Consider the following 14,387-nt stretch of genomic DNA (forward strand, 5'->3'; position numbering starts at 1 on the left):
AAAACTTCAGGAAGAGTAGTTAGAGAGTGAGGAGAGCACACATTTAATTTACTTTTCGTCTTTTTATACTCTGTTTTTAAAGCTTGTGAATATACTATTTTTATTATTTTAAATTTGATTAATAGACTTTACTCTTTGAGCAGAGACTTCCCACATACTCCCCCAACACCCCTCTCAGTTCCCCTGTAATTAACATCTTGCATTACGATGGTACATGTTATAATTATGAGCCTATATTGATACATTACTATTAACTAAAGTTTATAGTTTACATCGGAGATCACTCTTTCCTTTAAATCTGCTATAGAGTTTTGACAAATGTATAACGACATGGATCCACCATTACAGCTTCTCAGAAAATAGTTTCACTACCATAAAAACCCCTGTGCTCCACCTCTTCATGTCTCCCTCCCACGCTCCGCCCCTGAACTGGCACTGATCTTTTTATTAGTTCCATGCGTTTGCCTTTTTCAGAAGGTCATCTAGTGGAAATCATACGATCTGCAGCCCTTTCAGATTGACTTCTTTCGCTTAGCAATATGCATGTAAAGTTCACGCATGTCTTTTTTGGCTTGATAGCTCATTTCCCGGCATGCTTGTACCACAGTCTGCGCATCCATCCTCCTATTGAAGGGACTCTTGCTTACTTCTAAGTGTGGGCAATTGTGAATAAGGCTGCTATAAACATTTACGTGCAGGTTTTTTTATGGACATAAAGTTTCAACTCATTTGAGTAAGAGAAAAAGGTGTGCAATTGCTGTATCATAGAGGATGTTTAGTTTGTAAGAAGCTGCCAAGCTGCCTTGCAGAGTGACTAGACACTTTGCATTCCCACCAACAATGCGTGAAGGTTCCTGTTGCCCCCTCCTTACCAGCATTTGTTATTGCCAGTGTTTTGGTATCTTTAATAGGTGTGTAGCAGTATCTCGTTTTTTAAATTTACAATTCCCTAATGACATAGGATGTTGAGCATATTTTCATATGATTTTTGCTATCTGTATATCTTCGTTGGTGTGATGTCTGTTCAGATCTTTTGCCTATTTTTAAGTTGGGTTGTTTGTTTTCTTATTGTTGAGTTTTAAGTGTTCTTTGTGAATTTTGGACAGTTTTTTTTATCAGGTATATATTTGGCAACGATTTCTCCCTGTCTGTAATTGGTGTTTTCATTCTCTTAACAGTGTCTTTTGCAGAGCAATTTTTGGTGAAGAAGATTAGCCCTGAGCTAACATCTGTTACCAATCTTCCTTTTTTTTCTCCCCAAAACCCTAGTATATAGTCGTATATCTTAGTTCCTCGTGGTTCTTCTATGTGGGATTGTAAGTTAATAAAATTGAACTTACAATTTTTTTCTTTATTGATTGTGCATTTGGTATTGTATCTCAAAAGTCACCCTTGCCTGTATATTCTCCTATGTTATCTTCTAAGAGTTTAGTAGCTTTCCATTGTCATGGAGGTCAGTGATCGATTTTGAATTAATTTTTGATAAAGACGTGACATCTGTGTCTAGATTCATTTTTTTGCATGCGGATGTCCAGTTGTTTCAGCTTCATTTGTTGAAAAAACTATCTTTGCTCCATTGTATTGCCTTTACTCCTTTGTCAAAGATGAGCTGATCGTATTTGTGTGGGTGTATTTCTGGGTTCTCTGTTCTGTCCCATTGATTTCTTTGTCTGTTAATTTGCCAATACCACAAGGTCTTGATTACAGCAGTTTTATACTATCTTGAAGTCATGTCAGCCCTCCAATTTTGTTCTTCTCCTTCAATACTGTGTTGATTATTGTAGTTCTTTTGCTTTTTCATATAATTCTAGAAGCAGTTTGTCTGTATCCACAATATAACTAACTAGGATTTTGCTTGGGACTGTATTGAATCTAAATCATGTTGGTAAGATCTGACATCTTGACAATATTTGGGTTCCTATACATGTCCATGGAATATCTCTCGATTTATTTAGATATTCTCTGATTTCTATCATGAGAGTTTCGTAGTTTTCCTCATATATATTTTACATATATTTGGTTAGATTTATATCTAAATATTTCATTTTTTGATGCTAATATAAATGGTATTGTGTTTTTTGTTTCAAATTCCATTTGCTCATTGCTAGTATATAGAAAAGCGATTGACTTGTGTGCGTGTGTGTATATCTATACATATTTGCATATTGTATAAATAATATATGCAAATATATTATATATTTATACATATTATAAATATATAATATATAATATACAATACAAATATATTTTCTATATACATTGTATGTATATTTGTATTTCATGAAATCTTGCTATAATTGTTTATTAGTTCTAAGAAATTTTTATTGTTATTGTCGTTTTTACTTCTTTGGGATTTTCTGAAGAGACAAAAAATATCTATGAACAAAGAAAATTTTATTTCCTTCTTCCCAAACTGGATATGTTTTATTTAATTTTCTTATCCTATTGTATCGTCTGGGACTTCCAGTATAGTGTTGTATAGGATCGGTGGGAGGAAACATCCTTGCTTTGTTCCTGATTTACCTGGAAACTTTCTAGTTTTCCATCATTGACTGTGAGTTTAGTTGTAGTTTTTTATATATGTTTTTTATCAAGTTGAGGAAGTTCCCCTGTATTCCTCAATTGCCAAGAGATTTTATCATGAATGGGTGTTGGAATTTGTCAAAAGTTCTTTTGCATCTATTGATATGACCATGTGGCTTTTCTTCTTTAGCCAGTTGATGTGATTTCATTGATTGGTTTTTGAATATTGAATCAGCCTTGTATACCTGGAGTAAAGCCCACTCGAACACGTCGTATAATTATTTTTGTATATTGCTGAATTCCATTTCCTAATATTTTGTTGCAGATTTTTTGCATGTGTGTTCATGAGATATACTGGTCTAGTTTTTCTTTCTAGCAATGTCTCTTTGTTGTTTTGGTACTAACGTAATGCTGGCTTATAGAATGAGTTAGAGAGTATTCACTCTGCTTCTATTTTATGAAAGATATTGTAGAGAATTGGTATAAGTTCTTCCTTCAATGTTTGGAAGACTTCACCAGTGAACCCCATTGGGCCTGGTGCTTTCTGTTTTAGATAGTTATTAATTATTGATTCAGTTTGTTTAATAGAAATTTATCTATTCAGACTGTCTATCTCTCCTTCTGTCAGTTTGGATAGATAGTATCTTTCAAGGAATTGGTATATTTCATCTATGTTGTCAAATTTGTGGCTATAGATTTGTTATATTATTATTTTACAATACATTTTGCAGAGATTACTGGATGCAAAAATTATGGACAATTTTCTTTTCATAATCTCCTGAAAAATAAGGAATAAAATTATTTTTTTAAATCTTGGCAAGCTAAATGACTAGGCATAAATTAAGTTATAATTTTTAGTGAAAACAATTTTTTTAAATTTCATTTGTTCTGCAACAAAACAAAATTGGACTTTTGGTTTACTGCATTATTAGTGGTGAAATGAATGACAAAACTCAGGTTGCAGGTTCACGATATATATTATATTGCCCATTAAGATATATAATAATATCTAGATATCAAAGAATACTAATTTTCAAAATATAAGATGCTACTTTACAATACTTCTAAATTTCAGATCACATTTCAAATATTATCAATTCTACATGATAAAGATTAACTGAGTTGCATAATGAAGAAAATTTTGTTGTAGAATCACGTACAGATTACTACTTTAGACCAAGATAGAGGATAAAGTAAAGGACTTATCCTTCTGCTTTAAACAAACAGAAAAACAAGAAAAATATAATCAACCATGCATATCATATATTAGAAAAACAGGCAATGAATGCCTGTAGGCTCTCAGATAAAGGAAGAAAACATGAAGGACTCTAAGACTGCAACAGTTTACTGCTTAGATGCAGTTTTCAGGAGAAAGAGAGAGAGGCTCAGCTGGAAGAGTATTGGAGGGGAAGGGGACGCAAAGAAGGAGATCTCCAACAAAAACTCTCAAGAAGTCTCCTGGAGTCTTTACCTGAATACTGATCCTTGCTTGAGAATAAAGTGCATAAGACTCAGGAAAGAACCATCAGGAAGGAGTAGTACAGAGCTCTTAGAGAGCTGGGAATCCTTTGTGTTGCCACAAGGTAGATGAGGAAGATGTTGAAATGCACAGGGCGTAAGGTAAAACATTTAGAGAGGCAGCCCTTTAGTAAGACAACTAAATTGACCCTGGATGATAAGATTTTCTAGATCTACACTACACAAAGTTTATAAACAAGCCGGGAAAGTATCCTATGGATTCAAAGTATTTAATAGCACACCAAGCAAAATTCAATACTACTTAGAGGAACTACAACAAAATCCAGGAAGCAACGATATAAAGTTTGTACTCTACCATCTTGTCAAAAAGCACTAGTCATACAAAGAAGCAGGGAAATATGGCCTATAACCTAGAAAGAAATCAATCAATAGGAGCAAACATATATTAAATTGATAATAGAATCTGGGAAAGGAAATGAAAACAATTATTGTGAATGGGCTACAAATGTTCAAGAAATTAGAGAGAATATGATGGTAATGAAGAGAATAAAACAGATAATATAAAAATGACACACATGGAGCTCCAGTACTTACTGACTTTCCGTCTCTTTGCTCTGACTATTGTTGACAAAAGAGTAGTGAACCCTCTGGTTATAAGGTGGATATGTCTATTTCTTCTGGCAGTTTTATGGTCTTTCAGCTCTGCTACGTATATATTGATACTCTGGTATTCAGTACACAAGTATTTAGGAGTTTTTTATCTTCCTACTTAATTCACCACTTTACTATTGAGAAACTTGGGGGCCGGCCCGGTGGCACAGCTGTTAAGTACGCAGGTTCTGCTTCTGGCGGCCTGGGGTTTGCCAGTTCAGATCCCAGGCGCAGACATGGCACTGCTTGACATGCCATGCTGTGGTAGGAGTGCCACATATACGTAGAAGAAGATGGGCAGGGATGTTAGCTCAGGGCCAGCCTTCCTCAGCAAAAAGAGGAGGATTGGCAGCAATTAGCTCAGGGCTAATCTCCTCAAAAAAAAGGAAAAAGAAAAACTGTCATATTCATTTCTGATGATTTTTTTGGCTCTAAAATAAGTTATTCTAATATTAACATAGCCACTTCAGTTTCCTTGTTTGAATGATGTTAGCAGGTTATATTTTTCACTCATTTTATTTTTAATCATTTTTCTTCTTTATATTTAATTTTTAGTAAACAGCATATACTTTGGTCTTGCTTTTTTACTCAAACTGAAAAAAAACCTGCCTTTTAATTGGGTTATTTAGGCTATTTACATATAGTGTGAATGTTGGTATGGTTGGATATATATCTACCAACTTGGTATTGATTTTCTATTTGTCCCAACTTCTTTTTTGTTTCTTATTTCTTTCTTTCTACCTTTTTTTGTATTGAGTTTAAAACAATCTACAAATAAGTGGCTAGAACTAATAAGAGAATTTAGCAAGTTTAGAAGGATATACATTCAATATACAAAAATAATGTGTATTATATATATATATACACACACTGTTAACGAACATTTGGAAAATGATATAAAAATGTAATGCCTTATAGCACAAGGTATTGATACTATGTATAATAATTAGTACAATGCATTATAAGATACACTATATGTTATTCACATTATTAGTATAATATGGTATAAGTTGTGGTATAAGGCTTATACTGTAGCATCAAAACCAATTTATCCTCATGTTTAATTCTAACTAAATATGTGCAAGATTCCTAGGATGAAATTACATATATATATTTTTTACACACATTTATATATTAGAAATTTAGAAAGACCTATATAGATGGAAAATTCTTACAACTTATTAAAAACATTACAAAGAAGATTTACAAATGGGCAATATGTTTGAACCATCATTTAACTTAAAAAAAAGTCTGTATAACAAACAAACAATCAATACAACACCACTATACATCTACTCGAATGGCTAAAATTAAAATAGTAGACAAACCATGTACTAGAATCCTTTACTTGCTCAGTAGTTTTTCTCACGCCGTACTTTGTCTCTGCAGACATTCTAGTTAGCAAGCTGCATACATCACCTTTGCAATTTGACCTACAATTAGCACCCCTGATGTACTTCAAATTGAGAAGAGTTTGGCACGTTAAAAATGTACCATAAAATATTGATATCTAGTGTATGAGGTGAAAGACTCATAAGCTTTAATCACCAGTTTCTATTTCGTGTATTCATCAATTTATTTAACAAATATCGGTCAAACGCTTGCGATGTTCCAGGCAATGTTCCAGCACTAAGAATAGATCATTGAGGGCAACGGACGAAATGGCTGTGATCCTATTGAGTTTCCTGTTTAGTTAGATGAGGGAGACAGTAAAGAAAGGCAAAAGAGAAATTATTAGGTATGTCACAGAGTGGTAAGCGCTGGAGGAAAAGTAAGGTATGGACAGGGAAAGGGAGGGGCGCATGCTGCAGTCTGCAATAGGGGTTTACAGAAGGCCTCCTGGAGAAGACAGTCTGAGGATAGCCAGGGGCCACGGCCTGACTGGGGCAGAGGGCTGAAGCGCCAGACGCAACGCCCCACTGCTGGAAATTCCAACGAGAAAGATGGCTGACACTGATAAATATTGTTTAAATGGGAAATATAGAAAGTGAGTAATTGATTTTAACATCAGTAATGTAACTCGATGTGCACGTGTGCTGTGTTCACATTGCAGGTCGGGGGTCCTCCTTCAGCTACCACCTCATCCTACAAGTTTAGACTCTTAATTACTTCAGTAGATTTGTCTACTTTCGTTTTAACATGGTTATCATGGTAATCATTATTAATATGAATTTATTCTGAGGGCAACTGGAGCAAAGTCCAATGTGGAAAGTTTAAATTCTCTCATTTGTAAGTTCAAGTGGATGGTAAAAATGGCCCCTATTCCATTAAACTGCTGTAACCTAGGGCAAGCTGTTAGGAGAAAATCACCTGAGTGGCAGTTAACCACAGAATAAAGGTGAGGACCTCTAGACACATTTCCCGGGATACACATGAATACATCTTCTTCAGAATTAAGACGAACTTCTCTAACTACTGGGCCCAGAAGGGGTTAGAACTGCATGAAATTCCATTTATAATCTTAGAAGCCATAAATTTATGAGCATGTCGCTTTGTTATGTTTGCTGTGTAATGTATGTGTATAAAATACTGCATATTGTTTACAACTTGGTTCTGTTGTAAATTTCTGAGCATTTATTCTACAAATCTTATGTATCAGGATTTACCATGAACTTTTTATGATAGAATACTCCTCAGAACTTTTTGAGTCCGAGCTTCAGTTATGGATTTTAATTATATTTTTACAACTAATATATTTCAAAGAGCATATGCTTTTACCTGTTTAGATACTGGAAGAAAGCTAGCATGGAATACAACTGAAAATGTCAACAACATTTAACCTGCTTTATAAAGACATTTGTTTCAATATTTCATGTAATTTTCTTCATATTGGTAAGGTCCAAAGTCCTCTTCTTTAATTCCAAAGCATGTGCATAATCAAAGAGAAAACTGAAAATTCGGATCTGTTTTTCCCTTTCTTTTAAAGAGAATATGATGCGAAAGCAACACAAAACCTGAGCAGGAGAGAGGACAAGTAGTCAAATAAAAAGAACATAATTTGTCTTGGGATTATAAGAGGAGTAGAGAGGCAGTTGAAATCGATAGTTTAACTGATTCCAAAATGAGTGGAGAGAACGAGTGAGAAATGTGAAAATAGATAACAATGGCCTGACTTTAGAAAAGAAATTATTATTTCCAAATGTATTCATTCTTTGAATAAGTAATACGTTCACCTAATTGAAAATTCAAAAATTATAAGAGTACAGAATAAAAAGTCTCCTTCCTGGATCCCACTCAGTTTCTCTACCTGTCAGCCATCCCAGCTTTTCCACTTCGAGAAATACCCTACACCTGGACAAAGATATACACATATATTATATTTTTATTTTCTTATACAAGAGGTAGCATGTTCTGTTGTATATTATATTTTGTTTTAAAATTTATATCATATTTTATATATCATCTCATACTAATCAGAAAGAACTTGTGATTTTTAGTTGCAAACTATTCCATCGTATGAATAAATTATAATGTAACTAATTTTCTATTGTTGAATTTTCGTTGTTTCAGTGCTTTGGTATTACAAGTAATGAAATGAATACCTTTCAAAATAAGCAAGTTCATGCACCTGCAAGTCTATCTGTAGGTCAGATTCTCAGGAGTAGATTTGACGGGTCGATGTATGAGTGAGAATGCATTTGTAATTTGGGGATATATTGTTAAATTGTCGTCCATTGGGAATTTCACCAATTTACCATCCCACCAGAAATATTTGAAAATGCCTATTTCCTCAGCCTTCACTTACACAAGGTTTTTACAAATTATTTACAATTCTATTCCTATGTGAAACGTGAAACTTTATATCTCAATATGTTATAATTTGCCTTTCTCTTATTACTAGTGAGAATAATCATCTTTCCATGTGCTTAAAAAGTCTTTATATTTGTTTTTGTGAAGTATTTTATAGGCTATTTTGTATTATAGTGTTAGTTTTTTTGCTCAATGTTTTAAAGAAATTTGTATATGTAAGGAAATCACCCATTTGTTCCATGAGCTGGAACTTCTTTCCCAGTTGTTATAATCATTTTGCAGACAGAAATGCTTTGATGTTTGGTTAGTCAAAATTACTCATATTGAACTTTCTTATTTTTGTATCTTGTAACATGTTTAGAAAAGCCTTCTTCACTCCAATGTTAGTAATGACAACAAAAGTGCCTCAAGTTTTTCTAGCACATGCAGAGTCTTCCTAAAGAGCTGTATCATTGAAACATGGAGTTTAAAGTTTGAAGGGTGAATCCAACTTATTTTTTTTTCAGATAGCTATGAAATTATTCCCAAACTATTTATTTGTAGTCTTTCCTTTGTCATCCTGTTTTAAATACTCCCTCTAATGTATAATAAATCTCATATTTACTTGAGTGTATTTTCTGACATTCTGTTCTTTTCCATTGATTTTTTCAGTCTATTTATGTGTTAATATTATAACGTGGTTTTAAAATATATTTTAATATCTTGAAAAGGTAGGATTGTACCATCTTATTACCAATTTTTTGGAAAAATATTCACTGATATTGCACTTTGATTTTTTCATGTGACTTTTTATAATTAGCCTGATGTGTTTTAAAAAGTTGGGGTATTAAATTTAATGTTTAACTGAGTAGAACTGATATATTTATGAGATTCTCTTCCTGTCAAACACCTGGAATACTTTCCTTTTTTTCCACATTTGGAGTAGGGGATCGATAATAAGACCCTTTTTTATTGTAATATTGCCAGTTTTGTATTCTACTTGTTCCTAAATATTGTTATTGTAAATGGGCATTTTTCCTATTATGTGTTTTAAGTGATTGATTTCTGTAGATATAATAAGGTCGTTTTAAAATATTTATTTACATTAAATACTTTGTTTCATAAAACTTATTTTAGTTCATTTTCTTGGATTTCTAAAGTATACAACTTTCAAACAGTGTAACAAATGTTAAGACATTTTAGGGAATGTAGGAAAAGAGATATACTCCTCCAGGCACAAGGTCAAGTGTGTCCAAGAACCAACCATTAGGTGCTAGCAGTGGTATACCTGGGATATGGCATGAGCAGGACCAGAAGTCACAAGAAAGCTGAACTAACAGATAGCCGGACCTCTTTGCCCTTGCAATTTTCAGCAATATGAAACCAGGATACATTAATATACTCAACACTAAACTGATCTTTGTGTTTTATAATGCAGTCCTGAAAAATTTTCTAACAATTTAGAATAGAGTTGTCTGACATACTGTCCTTCTTGATAGTGTCTTTATTTTAGAACGTATATATTTAATATTTATATTAGTGAGTAATAGGTAGAATTAGTATTTTATTAGTGATTACTTTAAAACCACTTTCAACTGAGATATTAATTTTAAGGTAATCTATACTAAGCACCAGAATGTGATTTTTATAAACTTATATTTAGCTACAGTCAAATGGGCATCATCATATAAACATTTTATTTTGGATTGTTGAAGTGATTTAAATAGAAGCAAAGTTCAGTTTAGAAAAAAATCATTTCAGATTGAGCGGCATTATTGAATAAAATGAGTGTTAGATATTTATGACCTTTTTTTTTGGTCAACTCAGCAGCTGAAAATTCTTCCAACATTCACGATAGAAGCTTGGAATTTCAGGCACTCATTTGCATTGCCTATCTTATGTCTGGAGCACAGGCACCTGACCTTACTTTAGCAGAAGCTTTGTGGGGACAGCAGGGAGGGACCGACTCCCTCTGGGATGTGTGATGAGAGGACGCATCTTCACTCAGGTTCTGGAAGAGGCAGGAGTGATTCTGACGCTAATAATACCTGGTAGCTGCAGAGTCCCCTATGAGGAGGGGTTGTCATGTCTGTGGATATGGCTGTGACAGAGGTTTGTTGTCAGCCAAGTTCCACAGCCCAGTCTGAAGGTCATATTCCTGGCTGCATTATCTTTAAACCTAAATCTCTGACTCTCTTGCTAATTCTGTGAACTTTCAAGCATTCGTTATTAAATTACCTTGCTTCACAAATTAGCCAGATTTTGCTCTAGCTGCTTAAGCAGTGTTAAATATCTATGTTATAAACCAATATTCCTTAACCTTGGCACTATTGATTTATCAGCCTAGGTAACACTTTGTTGAGGGCTAGGTGGCAGTTGTCCTCTGCATTGCGAGGTGTTTGTCAGCCTTAACCCCCTAGTGCCAGTAACACAGTCCCACTTGTGACAAACCAACGTATCTCAAGACATTGCCACATGTCTCATGGGAGAGAGAATTGCCCCCACTTCAACTGAGAGCCATAGGTACAAATACATTGATAGCTATCAGAAAGGAAAACTGGATGATATGATATATACTGGGAGATTTGCCCATTAAATAGATGTCTATTTCAGTAAATAAATATGAAAAGATAATGCTTCAGAATCACATGAGGGTAAAAGTATTTGAAAATATTTGTAAATTTGAATATAAAATATATATTTTATTAAAGGAAAACAAAGGACATACAAATTTTATCTTTTAGAGTAAAACTAAACCTAAAATTCTCCAGTGAGTAGCTCAGAGAGCAAATAAATGTTCTTTGGAATGCCTACTATTATCATTAGAGTTTGAACAATAACAATAATAATATTGCTGAGAAGATTGAATCATATTTTGTGCTCTTTATTTCTCAATTCTGTGCCATTTTACACAAAATAATTTTCAGTTTATTACTACTTCCTAAACATATCACAAAATTGCTGTGGCTATAGAGCAGTTCATTGATTAACCCATTATTAGTGACTCAACCGTGCTATATATTTTGACATTTGGACCATTTCCACTTTTTGCTGTTATAATAACATTACATGGATAACTTCATTCATAGTACTTTTCTATACTTCCTCTATTTCACTTTTTTCCTTATAACAGGATATTCAAAGTAAATATGCTAAATTAAAAAATTGCAGAATATTTAAAGCTCTTGACACAATCTGTGTAAGTGTAGATGGGTAACAGTGTTATTCCAGTTTTTGCCTGCCAATAGTGTACACTTCTATTCTACTGTGACCTTAGATCATAGGATTGATCTCTATTACTTGCAACAACTGATTCTTCATGGAAAATATTTTTGGTTTAATGTCAGAATAGAATAGTACAATCAAATTATCGCGTTCAGCAGATATTTTATGAAGAGATTTTTACCTGTGGGATCTCAGGCCTTCACTCTCTACCTATCTACCTATCAATAAATTTTATATGGATAGACTCTATATGTGGATATATTATATGTTATATATGTTATATATGTTATATATATATATATGTACACACATACATACACAGTAGTTTGAATGGTTCTTTGGTTTGCTCTTAAAGTGAAATATTATGCCTTAAGTATATAAGCCAAAAAAAAGGAAAGAAATCCCAGCTCGTTGATTTAGGATTGAATGATTATGAAGTAAACAAGAAGATTAAACAGGAAAATACATGGAAAGTTTTATTAAGAGAGTCTTTGAATAATTCACCATTATTTCTGAGGAGAGTAGTGATGTGAAACCATGGCAGTTCCTTTTCAGAGAACATGCTCTGAAAAAGGCTGATAAGTTACTTTATGGAAAGGCATGAATATGGTTAATTTACTGTCACTTGGGGCCTTGGTCCTCAGTCTTGCAGTCAAAAATTATTTTTTATCTGTCCACTTAGAAATTACTAGACCTCAGTGAAGTGTTCATAAAAAGCAAATTTACATGAGACTGTTGAATGGAAAGCAAATTGAATGCAAAATAGGAGGATACAGCTTTCTAGTGACTTAAATGCTCAGATTCCTTATTGGAGCTATGATCTCACTCTCTAAAGTTAGGACAGATTGAAGTTATATTAGTAATCAGTTGCTTTTGCATACAGGGGTAGACACAGTAATTCTTACATCTTCTTGTTTTGTTTCTATTTTGCCCCACATACAGAGCTAAACACTTATTTCTCAATACTGCCACATCTTCACTGATAATTTTTTTCAATATGCCTAATTAATCTTAAATTCAAACAACTAACCATTTATCAGATCTGGAAGTCATTTCTTTTCATGCAATTTCCCTGTTATTTAAAAAAATCCTCTTTGTTAAGAAAAAGGTGAAATTACAGTGTACAGTTTTTTTTTTTTTTTTTTTGGAGGAAAATTAGCCCTGGGCTAACATTCACCACCAATCTTCCTGTGCTTTGCTGAGGAAGATTAGCCCTGAGCTAACATCCGTGCCCATCTTCCTCTGTTTTATAGGGGGCCACCTGCCGCAGCGTGCCTTGATAAACTGTGTGGAGGTTCGTGCTGGGGACCTGAACCGGCGAACCCCAGGCCGCCCAAGTGGAGCGCATGAACTTAATTGCAACAGCATGGGGCCGCACCAGCCGTATACAGGTTTTAAGCGTACAGTTCTGTAGCAAATGTCAAGTGGCTGAGTCATGAATATAAATTGTTGTATAAGATAATATTATGGTTAGAATATGAACATTAGTTTTGGTTACATTAGAGCTAAAAAGAATATTCAAATGAAACAAGTTTAAAGAAGCTTGCACTCCCTTTATTCCAACACGCGTGCATTAGCTAGCACATTGAGACCAGATGTCCGGGAGCTTCTTAAGAAGTGATGCCTTTACCAACAGAAGTAACATTTTTGCCAAGATGTCTTGAGAATTATGCATGTCAGTCCATCTTAAAAATCCACAGATATGATCTTTTTCCACAAAAAAAAAGAAGACGAGTTGAAAAGTTTGGAACTTGAACTTTTCACAAAAGAAGAGCAAATCCTTGTCTTGAAAAACCTGGAGCCGCTTTGATTCCCTGTGTATACTTTTGGTAGGGGCATAGACGTGCACACACGCCAATGCTTGTACACATATACGTGCACAAAAACACGTATTGAATTAAAGTCTGCCTCTCTTCTTTATTAGCGCATGGTATTAAGCCATTGTTTAATCTACACAGCCTTAATTTCCTACTCTGAGGAATGATGTCTGACTATGTATATTCTAGGCATATTTTAGATAATTTGTACATTTGTATATTATATGAGATAATATATATAATTTTACTAGGTATCTTTTATTTGGCAAACAATCAGCATTCATGACATATGAGTTATTATTATCACTATTATTACTTTTGTATTAAATATATGGCATGATACGTACTGAGTGAGAGGTAATGATGAAGCCTGGAAATTGTCCAGAACGCCTATTACTGAAACAGAGAAGACAAAATAGAACAATGGCTTTCGACCCAGAATCATTAACGTATTTTTATTACTTTTGAATGCAGTTCTTGGAAGAACTGGAAATTAGGCAATTTGCCTTCATGGCACAAGACAACACTTTGACAACTCCCTGGGTAGTCAAACCCAAACACTGTCACCACCAGAAAAGAATTTCTATTTGTGGGGGCTCTTTTGGAAACTTCACAGCCTACATTATCTTTGAATTAAAAAAAAAAAAACAAAACTATAATCAGCACAATATAACATTTGAGGAAGAATCTTCACTTATCATTCTAATTGCTTTTTATGTCAATCCATATTAGCATCAGAAGCTCTAACATCTTGAAATATTATTTGCCTACTGACATGAGAATTGGCAACTTAATCAGAGTCATTCCTTTTTATTTATCGTGGTAAAATATAGATAACATAAAATTTATATTTTAACCATTTCAGTTTTGTGGATCAAGTACATTCACATTGTTGTGCAACTATCTCCACTATTCATCTCCATAATTTTTCATCTTCCCCAGCTGAAATTCTAACCCGTTAAA

General features: G+C 33.7%; 1 long non-coding RNA gene across 1 annotated transcript; it reads left to right on the forward strand.

The window, feature by feature from the left end:
• Positions 1-6,331: 6,331 nt before the first annotated feature.
• Positions 6,332-14,077, forward strand: LOC139084827 (uncharacterized). The gene is made up of 2 exons (XR_011542615.1): positions 6,332-6,640; positions 12,861-14,077. It is a non-coding gene; the product is annotated as an uncharacterized lncRNA (long non-coding RNA).
• Positions 14,078-14,387: the final 310 nt, after the last annotated feature.

This window comes from Equus przewalskii, chromosome 1 (genome assembly GCF_037783145.1).
Source record: "Equus przewalskii isolate Varuska chromosome 1, EquPr2, whole genome shotgun sequence".
Lineage (NCBI taxonomy): Eukaryota > Metazoa > Chordata > Mammalia > Perissodactyla > Equidae > Equus > Equus przewalskii.